Source organism: Numenius arquata, chromosome 11 (genome assembly GCF_964106895.1).
Source record: "Numenius arquata chromosome 11, bNumArq3.hap1.1, whole genome shotgun sequence".
Taxonomy (NCBI): domain Eukaryota; kingdom Metazoa; phylum Chordata; class Aves; order Charadriiformes; family Scolopacidae; genus Numenius; species Numenius arquata.
Window position 1 is genome coordinate 6,608,248 of NC_133586.1, and position 12,489 is coordinate 6,620,736.

Below are 12,489 nucleotides of genomic sequence, written 5' to 3' on the forward strand. Positions count from 1 at the left end.
TGATGTCCCTGTTTATCCTCCCTGAGAGTACCTCAAAGAGAAAATGATTGGTAGGATGAAAATAACCAACCCAACCTCATAAAAGCATGAAAACATAATTTTATCATCTTGTATGTTATTAGTGATATTTGCTATGGATTTGGAGTTTTCATTCCATTTTTAGAAAAATCTAGATGATTTAGCTCTCATCCCACACATCTGGGGGAAGTCCAGGGAATGAGGATTCCCTAGGATGTAAAATATGTGAAATATTGAAATTTCAAGTAAAAAGTGATACTTTTGAAGAAAGAAATGATGGCGAACAAAAATTCCAGGTTCCTGTCAACAAGAATATTTTCAAAGAACCCAAATTCATACCTTTTTCCTTGTTGCCTCTACAGCAAATGGTTATGTGTATTTTTTCCATTTTATTTCCTCCCACTTCTCTCTTTTTGCTACCTACTCCAGCTGTTCCTTTTCTCTCTCCCCTCTTGCCTCCAGTTTGTGCTTATAATTAATTGCTTCTGTAGTAGATTGTGAGTAAAAAAAATTGAGACTGCTTTCAAACCTTTGACCCTCTGTAGTGAATATCACATATCAGTGGAACGGTTAATATGCTTAATCCTAAAACTTCTGTTCTCATGTTTAAATCAAAAGGTTAAGACATTGATCAGTTCAGTTTTTAATAATGCATTCACAGCTTTATTTTCCAATGAGGAGCAATAGATTTGAATACTCAGGCTGGGGAAAGAAGAAAGGCTGCTCCTTGGAAGGGATCCTTGTTTGCGATTATATTTGTTTCCCTGCATTTCATTGCCCTGGCCATTAACTCCAAAGTCAAGCACTTTCATCTAAAAAGTTGCTTTGCTTCATATGGATTTTTTAACATGTGCTACTTATTCCCAGCCTGTAGTCTCTGCAGTGACCTGGAGACATGTAACAGCCAGTAAGTGATGTGTCTCTGCTCAGCCCAGTTTCACACAGGTGTTTCTCCAGTACTGGACCTCCAATGGACCTATAAGTGACTTTTTCTGGAGTCAGAAAGAGGGAAAATAGGCCTACAGCTTTGGGTACAGCAAAGAAAAAAGTGGGAGGCATGAATAACCTCAGCTTTCATTTTCACAGAAACACCTTTTCTAATGAAAATGATTGAGAAATAAATAAACAAAAAGCCAGAAAACATGCCAAATCATCCAAAATGTTGTAGATAACTATTCAGACCTTGCTGAAACAAAATAGTCATTTTTCCCTATCATTTTCTTTCTTTCTTACAGATTGCCTGAACCTTGGACACAGACTGAAGAATTTCTTTACTGCAGTTTCTATTCTGTCAGAGAAGGCGGCATAATACAGCAAATGCTCTCTGTTAGAGCAATCAGAATAAATGGACAAGACATTTATAGTAGTTCTGCTTTAATACATGTGGCTGCCTACTGAGAAGTTTGCACTACCCAGAAAACTCCCTCGTGTGCTGTCATTTCGATATTTTCTTTTCTCGTCCCAAAGAAAGGGCTAAGATTTTGGAGTGCATGACTTCCAGCACAACTCCAGGAAAGGCACACCTTTCCAGAGCAGCACTTGTGAAAAAGGGGCAGTTATTGCAATAAATAATAATAATATTTATTTGGTTTTGGGAAAGATATCAGGGTGGTATTTTTCCCAATGAAAATAACCACACGCACCAGGATCTGCTTTGTTTTCTTCCATTTTCAGTCCTCAGTTTTTGTTTTCCTTTTGCTTTCTGTTGAGAAAGTAAAGAGCATACACACAGGAACCCTGGAGAAAAGAAAAAGAAAAAAGAAAAAAAAAGAGGAAAATATGGATTGAGAAAATTTAAAAACTACACCTGAGATGAGTCATTTTTCTGTGCCCAAGTTCAATTTTGATTTTCATGGGGCTTTTTCACTGAAATATCAAAATATATGGGGAAAGAAAGTTAATAATGCTTGGACTACAATAGAATATTGACCTATTTTACTCTGAGAGAGGGGAGGAATAAATCTAGGAACAAATCTAACTCATAGTACATCCTGTTGCAGTCAGCTCTTTTCGTGCAGCAAATAGGTGGGAAGCAGTGGTCGTCATCGTCACCACTGTCATTATTATGATACTTAGAAGTGTTGATTACAGTTAAAGTGCATGCCAGAGAGAGCTGTGAAGTGCATTTTAATTTCTCGCAAAACATCATAGAAGTGCAAATTAGACAAAAACATGATTGAGTCTCTACTGTGTGTGTATTTCCATGCTGATTTTAGACATTTTTGAATTTAACCTTTAGAGAAACATCATCAGTGATAGCAAAGATATGTTCATGACACAAAAGTATTTTTTTTTTAATTAAGTCACTTACAGTCACTCTGCTTGATCTAAAGGATATTCTTGGTGCTCCAGAAGGACTCTGGACCAGAGGTGTGCTGTGCAAGGCTTTGTGATGCCAGATACAAACATTTAACCAAGATAAAATGATTCTTCTATGAACAAACACGTCTGTTAATTGTTTTCTGTGATATAAGGGTAATGGATGTATTAGCAAACTCCAGATTCAATAAAGAAGAGTAGATAAGCTTCTCTTGTTGGTAACAGTGTAATTCATGCATACAGAGGATACAGGGGAACAACAGGTGAATTAAATACCGGGTACTAGAGACCATTTAGGAAAGGACATGACTGTGGGAAAGAAGTAAAATACCGGGAGTTGCAATGGAAACAGACTGGGGGTAGGGAGTCATGTCAACTTATTGCTTGTAAAGAGCTGGTATCAGAAATTATCCTTAACCTGTGTGCCACAGATGGGTCCCTTACCATACCCAGCAGTCATCAACATATGTCCAGAAAGGTAAGACCATTACAAAGATGGAGAAATGAAGTTGCCTTGACAGAAGCCTTGGGACCACGCTGTCATTGTGACCAGAAGGTGTCTAGAGGAAACACAGGAATAGCTCCAGGGATGTCCCAGCCTGGATAGTCTTGCTTTGCCTTGCTCATTTTCAGGTAGGTTTTTGGTTGGTTGGTTGGTTAGGGTATGAAGGACACGTATACAAGAACCATCACCATCTGTGAGTGGCTGGTGCATGAGTTCCCCTGTACTTCTCACCTACTGCAAACACAGAAATTGAAAAGGTTTTGCCAACTCACCAGGAATAAAACCATGGACAGTAGGGAGAGAGGAAAGACTTAAAAAGATGAGGAGATGCTATTACATCTTGCCATGGTCATGTATATACATAATATATCACTGTTATACAAATATGTTACACCATTGCAGATGATGAAGGGTTTTCTTGGGAAAATGGGCAGAGAGAAGACTGGTACAGAAAGGAGTCTGAAAACAAAGATGCTGCCATGGCCTGGTAGTACTCTAAGAGAAGAGGAACCAAGTATCCAGGATTTTGTCATCAACAGAGTTTATTCGGGCAGAATTGCTCTAAGTGCTGCCTGTGGAGAGATGCTCCACTGAGCTGTGGTTAAGGTGTATGAGTGTCCAAGCTCTCTCTCCATTTGGCTCTCTAGAATCAACATTAATGGCTCCTAACATGAAGAGACATGAAGATCTTAATGATAGTGTCATAAGATAAGGTCAGCACATCTGTCGCAGCAAATATCTTGGTTATTTTGCCATTCTGTACTGGGAGCACAGAAATCTTTTCTTTGCCCCCTCTCTAAAACTTTTTCCCATATTTTCTTGGCATTCTTTTTCATTTGCTGAAACTTTGAATTAGAACCTGGGGAAGTTCACACCACGTTTTCTCTTGAACGTTTAATCCAATATCATCACTTTCTGGGTTTTCTTTTACACTGGGGTGTTTGTGATAATTGAATAAACTTAACCTCAGTTAGTTTTGATTTCATGTCAGCAAAAAGACTCGGCAGGCCTTCGTGAATCAGGCTTCCTTCTTCTTCTCCTCCACTTTTTTCAAAGTCCTTTCTGACAAAACCAAGGACCCTTGGGCAACATTTCCTATTTATTTCACTGTCTGAAGCTAATTTGAACAGATGCACTGAGAATGACAAAAGTTAAACAGCCTGAAAAATAGGTTTCCAGCCCTTGAGGCAAAAGTTTAAACTACTCTTTTTTAAAAAACTTTTTCTTTTTCTTCTCCCAGAACAGCCTGAGAAAACCCTGCTGCTTAGCTAATGGTTAATGTAGAAAATGCTGTATTCTCATTTTATTCTTTAACCAGGTTTAAAGTGAAGGCTTTGTGTTTGAGATACAACAAAACAACTAGAACATAAATTAATTGTGCATCACTGTTGGGTATCAACAGTAAAAGAAGGTGAAATCATTTATAAAATGCTTCTATTTTCCAGGGTTGATGTACCCTGTAAACCATTTTATTCTTTTGTTATTTCTCTCCTTAAAGCTCAGTCATGCAGTTCAGGCAATTCACATGCAAAGAAGCTCTGATGCTGCTGCTTTCTTGAAGATCTCAATTTCTGAAGGGTTCCCTCCTAAGTCAAATTCATCCTCTCTGTCAAATTCTCCTTTCCTGAGTTTGCCTCTAAGACACATATCTGATTTGCTTCTGTGCTGGAGTTAACCAGAAGTGCTTCACCCCAGAGACAGTTGCCCTACAGAAAAGGGTTACTTTGTTCCTATGAAAATCATCAGAACAAGAAATGAGTAAAGGTGAAATATCTTTGAACACACATTATGCCATTAAAAATGAACTAAAAACTCATCATAATTTGGAAAAAAAATATTTATGATGGATTAAACCCACCCATTCCTTTTTACTAAAACAACACTGGATCATGCTGTCCTCTCTTGCATCCTTGGAACAATTTAGGCAAGTGCCTATGTGATCACCTAAAAATCTCCGATTTTTCCACTCTCTGTTTTATGGTGTTTTCAGCTATCCAAATATAAGCAAATTCAACACCACATGATTTACAAGACCTACTGAATGTCTCATAAATACCGCTAACAGCCCTGAATACAACTAAAAACTACTTTACTACCAGTGTGTGGAAACACATTGATACAAAATATGTATTAAAAAATTTCAAAGAATCTAAATATGTACAAAAAAATAAGGCCTGTTCACATGATACTGAGAAAAGGTAGACAGGTTTAAAATCATCAAATGTTTGCAATAACTAATTTACCCAGTTCTACTCCTAACCACCAGCAAATGGGTAGCAAGGCTCCATCAACCACTTTGTTTCCTTTTGGTTGTTTTGTTTGGCTTTTATTCTAATTAAAGACATCCAGAAATGTTTGGGGGTTTATTGGTCTTCAGAATATAATTAGAGATCAGATCTAATAGTGTTATTCATTTGTGGAGATAAAGGGATAAGGCTATTAAAAAACCACAGCCATTCAGGAAATGCACTGATAAACGAACACGTTTGTGTTATGTATGTGTTGCATACACACACACATACGTAAGTGTGTATGTGTATAAGAACATATGAATATTAAAATGAATATTTCTCATTTAGCTTTGTAACCTGCTGTTACAACGCTTCAGAGCTGAGCCATAAGCAGAGAAGAGGCAGGTGGCAGTAGCCAGCTCACGCTTCTGCCTATGTCGAGGCTATGGCTTTCCCCAATGCCCACTGCGAGCAGTCCCTGGATGAGCTGCATGTGATGTGCTCCTGATTGCAGTCAGCATCTCTGACCAGTCGGCCAAAAAAGACCAAAGACCACAACGCATGGCATAGATCAGGTGTCAGATCAAGGCACCTTGGTAGCACCACTGCAATTATTCCTGTACCTGGTCCTTTCCAGACACTCAGATCTCTGTTCAAACTCTTTGGAGGTTAAAACAGCCCAGACACAACCTACTATTCTCAAAGGCAGACCTTCTCCCAGGGACACTGAAGTCACCTGTCATCACCAGTGAAGATGGTGCAGAGCAGCTCAGTTTGGCTCCTACTCTGAACCAACTTTTGAAGCCCAGCTCCTCTTTGCTGATGACAGAGCATTCATTTTCAATCTCTCTCCAGCTGTGGGCCTCTGTAATGGCCTAATGGAGGAGGTGTAGCAATGTATATCTGTCAATAATAGACTTGTTTTTCTTAGTTATGTTCCATGTGCCTTGTCTGGGTAGTTCCTGGATTCCCAGCACCAGCAATGTGAAAATCACTGCTGTGGAGGCTCAGGTTCACCTTTGTAAATCCTCCTCTGGAAAGCAGACAATGTTGTCTCCGTGCTGAATCAGCATCTGTCAACTCAACACATTTTATTTGACCTGACAGGAGATCCTCTATTATTCCTATCAGTAAATGCTAGAGACGAGCCCATACAGCCTTCTCACAATTTGCTCCGTTTCTTATTGTCTTCATCCTTTACATCGTTCTGCTCTCACTTCATTCCTATTGTAGCTGCACTCCTCTCTCACTGCAAGTGAAAGAAACACATGTTCAGTAGAAAAAAGACCTGTTCTGCTAGTTAGGTAAGGTACTGTCTGTTACAGGATAATTTTGTTCCTTCCTCATGCCTGAACTAGTGCTCCTATAGCTAAATATTTGACAACAGCATCACAGGAGAAACGCTGAGGCCACCAAGCTTCAAGTAACTCCTGCTGCTTCAGCAAGAAGCCGTGCCTAACCGGGGGGCCAGAGCTGGTGGAGTGAAATCTGGGGCCTCAGAATGAATCCTGAAGCATCGTCTCATCTGAACACAGCACGCCTGGTCGTCCCAATGACTGGGTAAATGCCTTCAAGCCAAAGCAGCGTAGCAAATTTGAACATTTCACCTCTCTGATAGGAAATCGATGCCTCTTTTAGTATTCAGCTTCCAGACTAGATTTTTCCCTTTCCCTTTTTCCATGCCAATCCCTGTCCTACAGGCAGCTGCCTTCTCCCTTCCCAGAAGAGTTTGAGAAAGGGTTGGAGTGGAGGGGAGGTGGGGAGGAAAACGATCATCGACGTTTATGTCACCGTGAGCAGATGCAGGTTAATGACAGATTGGTGACAGCCCTCACATGGCAGGTTCCTGCCTGCGCTGTTAACTTGTAGCATATGAAGGAGATGCTGTTAATGGCACTCACAGGTCAGCTTTGCAATTTAAAACACTTTGCAATACTGTTTTCAAAAATCTTCACGCTCAGTGCCAAGTGAAAAGAAAGCAGGGAATCAAACATTGAACGTCTGTGAGGCTCATGACAGCAATGTCTGCGCCAAAGAAATCTGGCGTGTCTGAACTCCTCATCCTGAGAAGGCTCTTTTTTTTTTTTTTCTCTCCTTTCTCCCCCACTCTCTATCTTTCTTTTCTTCTCGGCTTCCCACCACATCCTGAGATTTGAGTCACTGTGGGTTGTACTTTTATCAACAATGAAACACAGAGACACCTTTCACAGCTGCTGAGCTGGTTTCTTGCTTGGAATTTGGCTTTATAAAGGCTAGCTGTTTGCTTTTGGAGAGTTCACGCACATGTGTACACAGCCTCAGACTCACACACAAAGGATCCTCCATTTGCTCATGCTGTAGCAAAACAGCACAGCCGCACACCGCCAAATCCATCATCAGAGGCGATTTCTGCTGTCCTGTCACCCTGGAGCAATGAGGTGATGCCACACAGGCTAGCAGGTAGCCCAGCGTTTAATTAGATCCCTGCAAAATGAAAAATAAATATTAATAAAAAAACAGTGGATGACGAGCCTTTTCAGGATGCCAGACACACCGCGAAGCGACAACAGCATCAAGATTAATGTTACTGATTTGGGATCCTTAAAAGGAAAATTCCTTTTAGAGCTGCATTCGCAGCTTCTCATTTCAACAAAGCTTCTCATCCTGCTGCATTCCCCAATCACAGGGAAATGTTATTACCTGGGCTGGACCAGCGAGTGGGGCGAGTTGCTCTTCCAGAAGTGCATCCCCTGCTGCCGCCTGGTACGGCAGCCCCTTCCCACATGTGCTGATGCCTCTCAAGCCTAGCTTGTTAACTTGATGAACTTTCCTTCTCGATATCCCTTCTCCCCCCCATCCCCATGCTGATTTTCATTTTTGCGCTGCCTCTGCACTTCCTGATTCTCTATCGTACCGAAAATTATGAACTCCAGTGAGAAAGGCTCTTCTAATGGTATTTCCTGCCTGTCAAACAGCAGGAAGCATCAGAAACCTTGCAAGAAAACCATTTCTCATGACACTATGAGGTTAATAAGCTGGGCCCAGATGGCTTGGATAGGTTTGGAGAACATTCACGTTAGAATCTGAGCGTTAGGATGTTTACCTGAACTTTTGATCCGGTCGAGGTTTGGCTATCTCTTTCAGGTTCCACCTAAACTTTTATGTTGTCTACTGTGCATTCTCTGGCCAAATGCATTTCACGGGGAGGATTATTTATACCTCCCCCTCAGCTCAGGGTGTGCACAGTGCTTTGAGATGCTCTAGTTGTATAAGGACACTCTCCCATGGCATTGCTTCTTCTAGTTTGCTCTGACTTGTGGTGTTTCAGCTCACACGTATCCTGACAAGTGGGGATCTGTGCGAGTACGTTGATAAATCCTTTCACTAATCCCTTTGACATGAGCAACCGTTCATTCAAAACTCCTCCAAGTAAACAAAGTGAAAATTTTCTCCTTCATTGTGTTTCAGTCATCTAAAACTGGGAAAAGAAATCATATTGTGCGGTTTAGTTCACCCATTATGTAAATTGAATAGGTTGAATCAAAGAGTGTACGTTGTCCAAATTTGTTAATGAACATTTGAAGAAAAGACTTGAAAAAGTCTAGGTTCACTTCCTAAATAATTCCTGAATCAGAAAAGGAGCTATGGTCCTGCTAGGAAAAGCAGTGGGTTCCTGTTGAATTTAGCATCTTCCCTTAACAATAAACACATGCTTAAATCCACGTAAGAAGAGTCAGACTAAAGAGTGCTGAGCTGGGACACTATCATGGAACATTTTCAGCTGTTTTCAACCCTGGAATTTTTCCCCCACATCCTGCAGACGCTGCCGGAAATCCTCGAGGCAGCCAAGGGCATTTGGGTATTCAATTCTGCATGTCAAAATTTCCCCGTAGGCTTTACAGAACTTGAACCAGCTCTGCTTTGTATTTGTCTGAATGACAATGTTAGCTACTGATTTCTCTTGGAGACGGTGTAGTTCCAAAAATCAAAGGTTCAATTTTGCTGCAGTGGTAAATGGAAATAAAAGACAGGCAAACTACCAATTTCCTGCCTGAAATGAAAGTAGCTACCGAGATGCAATAAAAAAAAAAAAAGTCAAAGATTCAAACTGCGTTATTCAGCAGAGCTTCTCAGGACATACCTTAAAGTGTCTTTTCACTTTATTTTTCTCATCTATTCCCAGGTAGACCAGACTTTCTTTACAGTGATATTTTGGCAGCAAATAACATTTCATGAGACAGATACAGTCTGCAATGTCCTGTCTACTGTTCTTATTAACAATTTTTCCCCCTCATATGTGTCTACTTCATCTGAAACAAACAGCCTACATGTCAGATGTTCATTATACTGATGATGTCCCAATGACAACCAATTTATTTCCTGCCTGCACCTCCAAGAATTGTATTAGTAATGACGTCTATCTGTTCTAGAGATGCTTTGTAAAAACTGATGGTCTGCCATGAGGATACTTAATTACATCTTCTTAAAGGAATACAATCAAGTTTGCAGGTAAAAGATTGCTCTGGGGTTAAAAATTCAAATTAGTTTTCCTGGTGGGTAAGATGTTTAATTTTCATTTTGGTAGCCAAACTGAAGAATTCTTCTGAGAGATTTGGTAAGATGGATGCTCTCAGAAGCAGAGATGACACCCACCAGAGCTATCTGCCAACCCTTAGCCAATGTGATATTTGGTGGTAAAACCAGGAAAACAACAAACACATATGACAGTGTATCTAGTCATGAGGTATACCCTGTGGTATAGACAATGTATGTTGATGGGGACAGGGCAGGCATCCCCTGGGACTGTCAGCCAGTTATACAGGGCACTGTTGAAACTGCAAATCTTGATTTGGATTTCTGTCAAGGCTTCCTGGGATGACAATAGGAAACTTCAGCTCCTACAGAGATCTCCAATATTGCTAAAGCCTGTAGAGAAGATCACTCAAAACGCTTATTCTGGACATGGGTATGTGTTTGCCACTGAAACTATAAACCATTGGCATTCCCAGCTTGCATGAGCCTCCATGGGATACCTGGCTATCCCATAATGGGAGTGCAGGGCTTGGGGCACCGCAAACATATGGATCCTTCACCCAGAAAGAGGCAATGGGAGGATACATTGGCCAGGAGGTGACAGACTCATCCACTCAAGTCTCTTGGTTCTCCTGAAGCCTCCATGGGAAGCAAAGGTCTTTCATCTGGGGTTTCCAAACTGTCCTGACTCTGGTAAAAGTTGGCCTTTCTGCAATAGCTTCGTTTGACTCCTTGGGATCATTTATCCTTTCAGCTCAGTCTGTTCCAATGTTTTCCACATCACCTCTGACATATTTAGTTTCCACATTAGCTCTAGCATATTTATTATTTTTAGCTGAGCAATTCCTTTCTGAAAGCAAATCACTTTTTCATAGCGTTTTGGAAACGAACTCTAAAAGATGCCTGAAAGGAATGTCATGAAAATACATGTAGCAATACTTCCCTACAATACAAAACATAACTCATTTAACATGCAGATCTCTTCAAATGCTGGAGACCACCTGTTTCTCAAAGCACACGATTCTGTAGTCCAAACCAGAAAATAAATAAATAAAAGCATGTACATGTGTAAATATGCACACACACATTTATAAATCCTTATTCAAGTCTATTTTAGCACGTCAGAAACCAGAAACTATTGATGTGAAAGAGGACATAAAGAAGAAACTCCTTTGTGTACTACTAATTTAAAAATAGTCTATCATAGTTATTTCCAGAATATGTCAGCATATAATTTAAAACAAATGTTTTGGATGAAAACGGAGCTTTTCAAATTACTTGTGGCAAATAATGTTTATAATAATATTGATTTTATTTGTGGTCTTTTCTATCCTGTTTTCTGCTAAGCCAGTCATTACTGGAACATATTTACCATACAGTTTGGACAAGCAATTGGCAATCTGTTGTCTTTTTGCAAATTGTAAAGTATGATATTTTGTTAGTTGATTTTAATAATAATGATGATACTAGTTGGCCCAATCACATGCTAGTATTTCTGTTTCTTGACTGGAGAGACTGAAGAACTTAAAACTAAAAAAACCCCAACAAATAATAAATGATAATAAAAGCACTTCCAGGTGCAAACAACTGGTTGAAAATAGTGAGTTTAATGAGTTGTAACTCATTAGAAAAAAGCCAAAACCAACCTGCAGGAATTGGACAAGTATTAATCACAATGTGACCAAAATCTTCATGCTGACTAAAGTTTCCAGCCTATTCATGGGAGCATTTGTGAATCAGGTTTTAAGTACTATACCTGCTCCAGCTGACCAAACGACCAAAAAAACCCAGGCAGTTCTGGAAAAAAGCTAGATGAGACATATGAGCTGGGCCAGGTTTGGGAACTCTGGGAATATTCTTTGCCTTCCTGGTTCCCATGGCTGGAGACCCCTCTTCCCTGCAGATGCTGCTGCTTAGGCCACTCTCTTCCCAGGTTAAAAGTTTCCTCACCAAGCTGGTCATCCCAGAGCACCAGATCCAATAGACCTTATCCATTGAGAAAAAGCCGTACTCCGGTGCTATGGATTTTCCATGCACATACAAGAGATTAAGTCAAACCTCCAGATACAAAAAAACCCTCCTATTCTCTAGCAAAGTTTGGATTGGGGTTTAGATCCAAACTCCACAGCTCAGGATCATTGCCAATTCTGTCGTGTCTTTCCATTCCTCTTTCTGGACACGATCAATAGCGGCCGTGCCAGTAGAAATGAGAGTTAGAAGCTGTTTTTAGAACTCTGCTAATTTGTGTGAAAGCAAAAAGGAGCAAGAATACCCAAAGTGAAGCCTCGCTTCACAGAATTTCCATCTCCATTCTGCAGACTTGGGGTTTGGACGAGGTTCAGTTTTAAGGTGCTTAGCACACAACTCACCACCTAATGACTGCCACACTGGCCAAGACCTGGTCTTGTTCCATTTCAGCACAGTTTAAACTCATCACTGAAATCAATTGATGAACTTGGGATTTCACCATAGTAACATGAAAAAAAAAAAAAAAAAAGAATTAAGGACCCTGAGAGTTTGCTTCTTTTGCTATATTTTGAATGCTTTAGTCTAATTCTTTACTGCATTGTATTGACCCTAGCACTAAACCTCTTGAAGTCAATGGATGGACCAGCTTTGATGAGCTCTGCATTCAGCCTATTCTGAGAAAAGCACCATTCCTTCACATTACAAGGGGAACAAAAGTGTGTAGGTAGGTATGCCTGTGAGAAAAATGTTTAACATTATTCTTGTTCTCTTATTTCAAACATTAACCACAGAATTCATTCACTCTTTATAAGCAAACTATCTATGAGACTTTCATATGCATGAGCCATAAATATTGCATTTAGTCAGGTTCCTGCCATATTATTAATAGGTATTCTGTTTACACCCACCAGATTTGATAGAAAACATTGCCTGCTC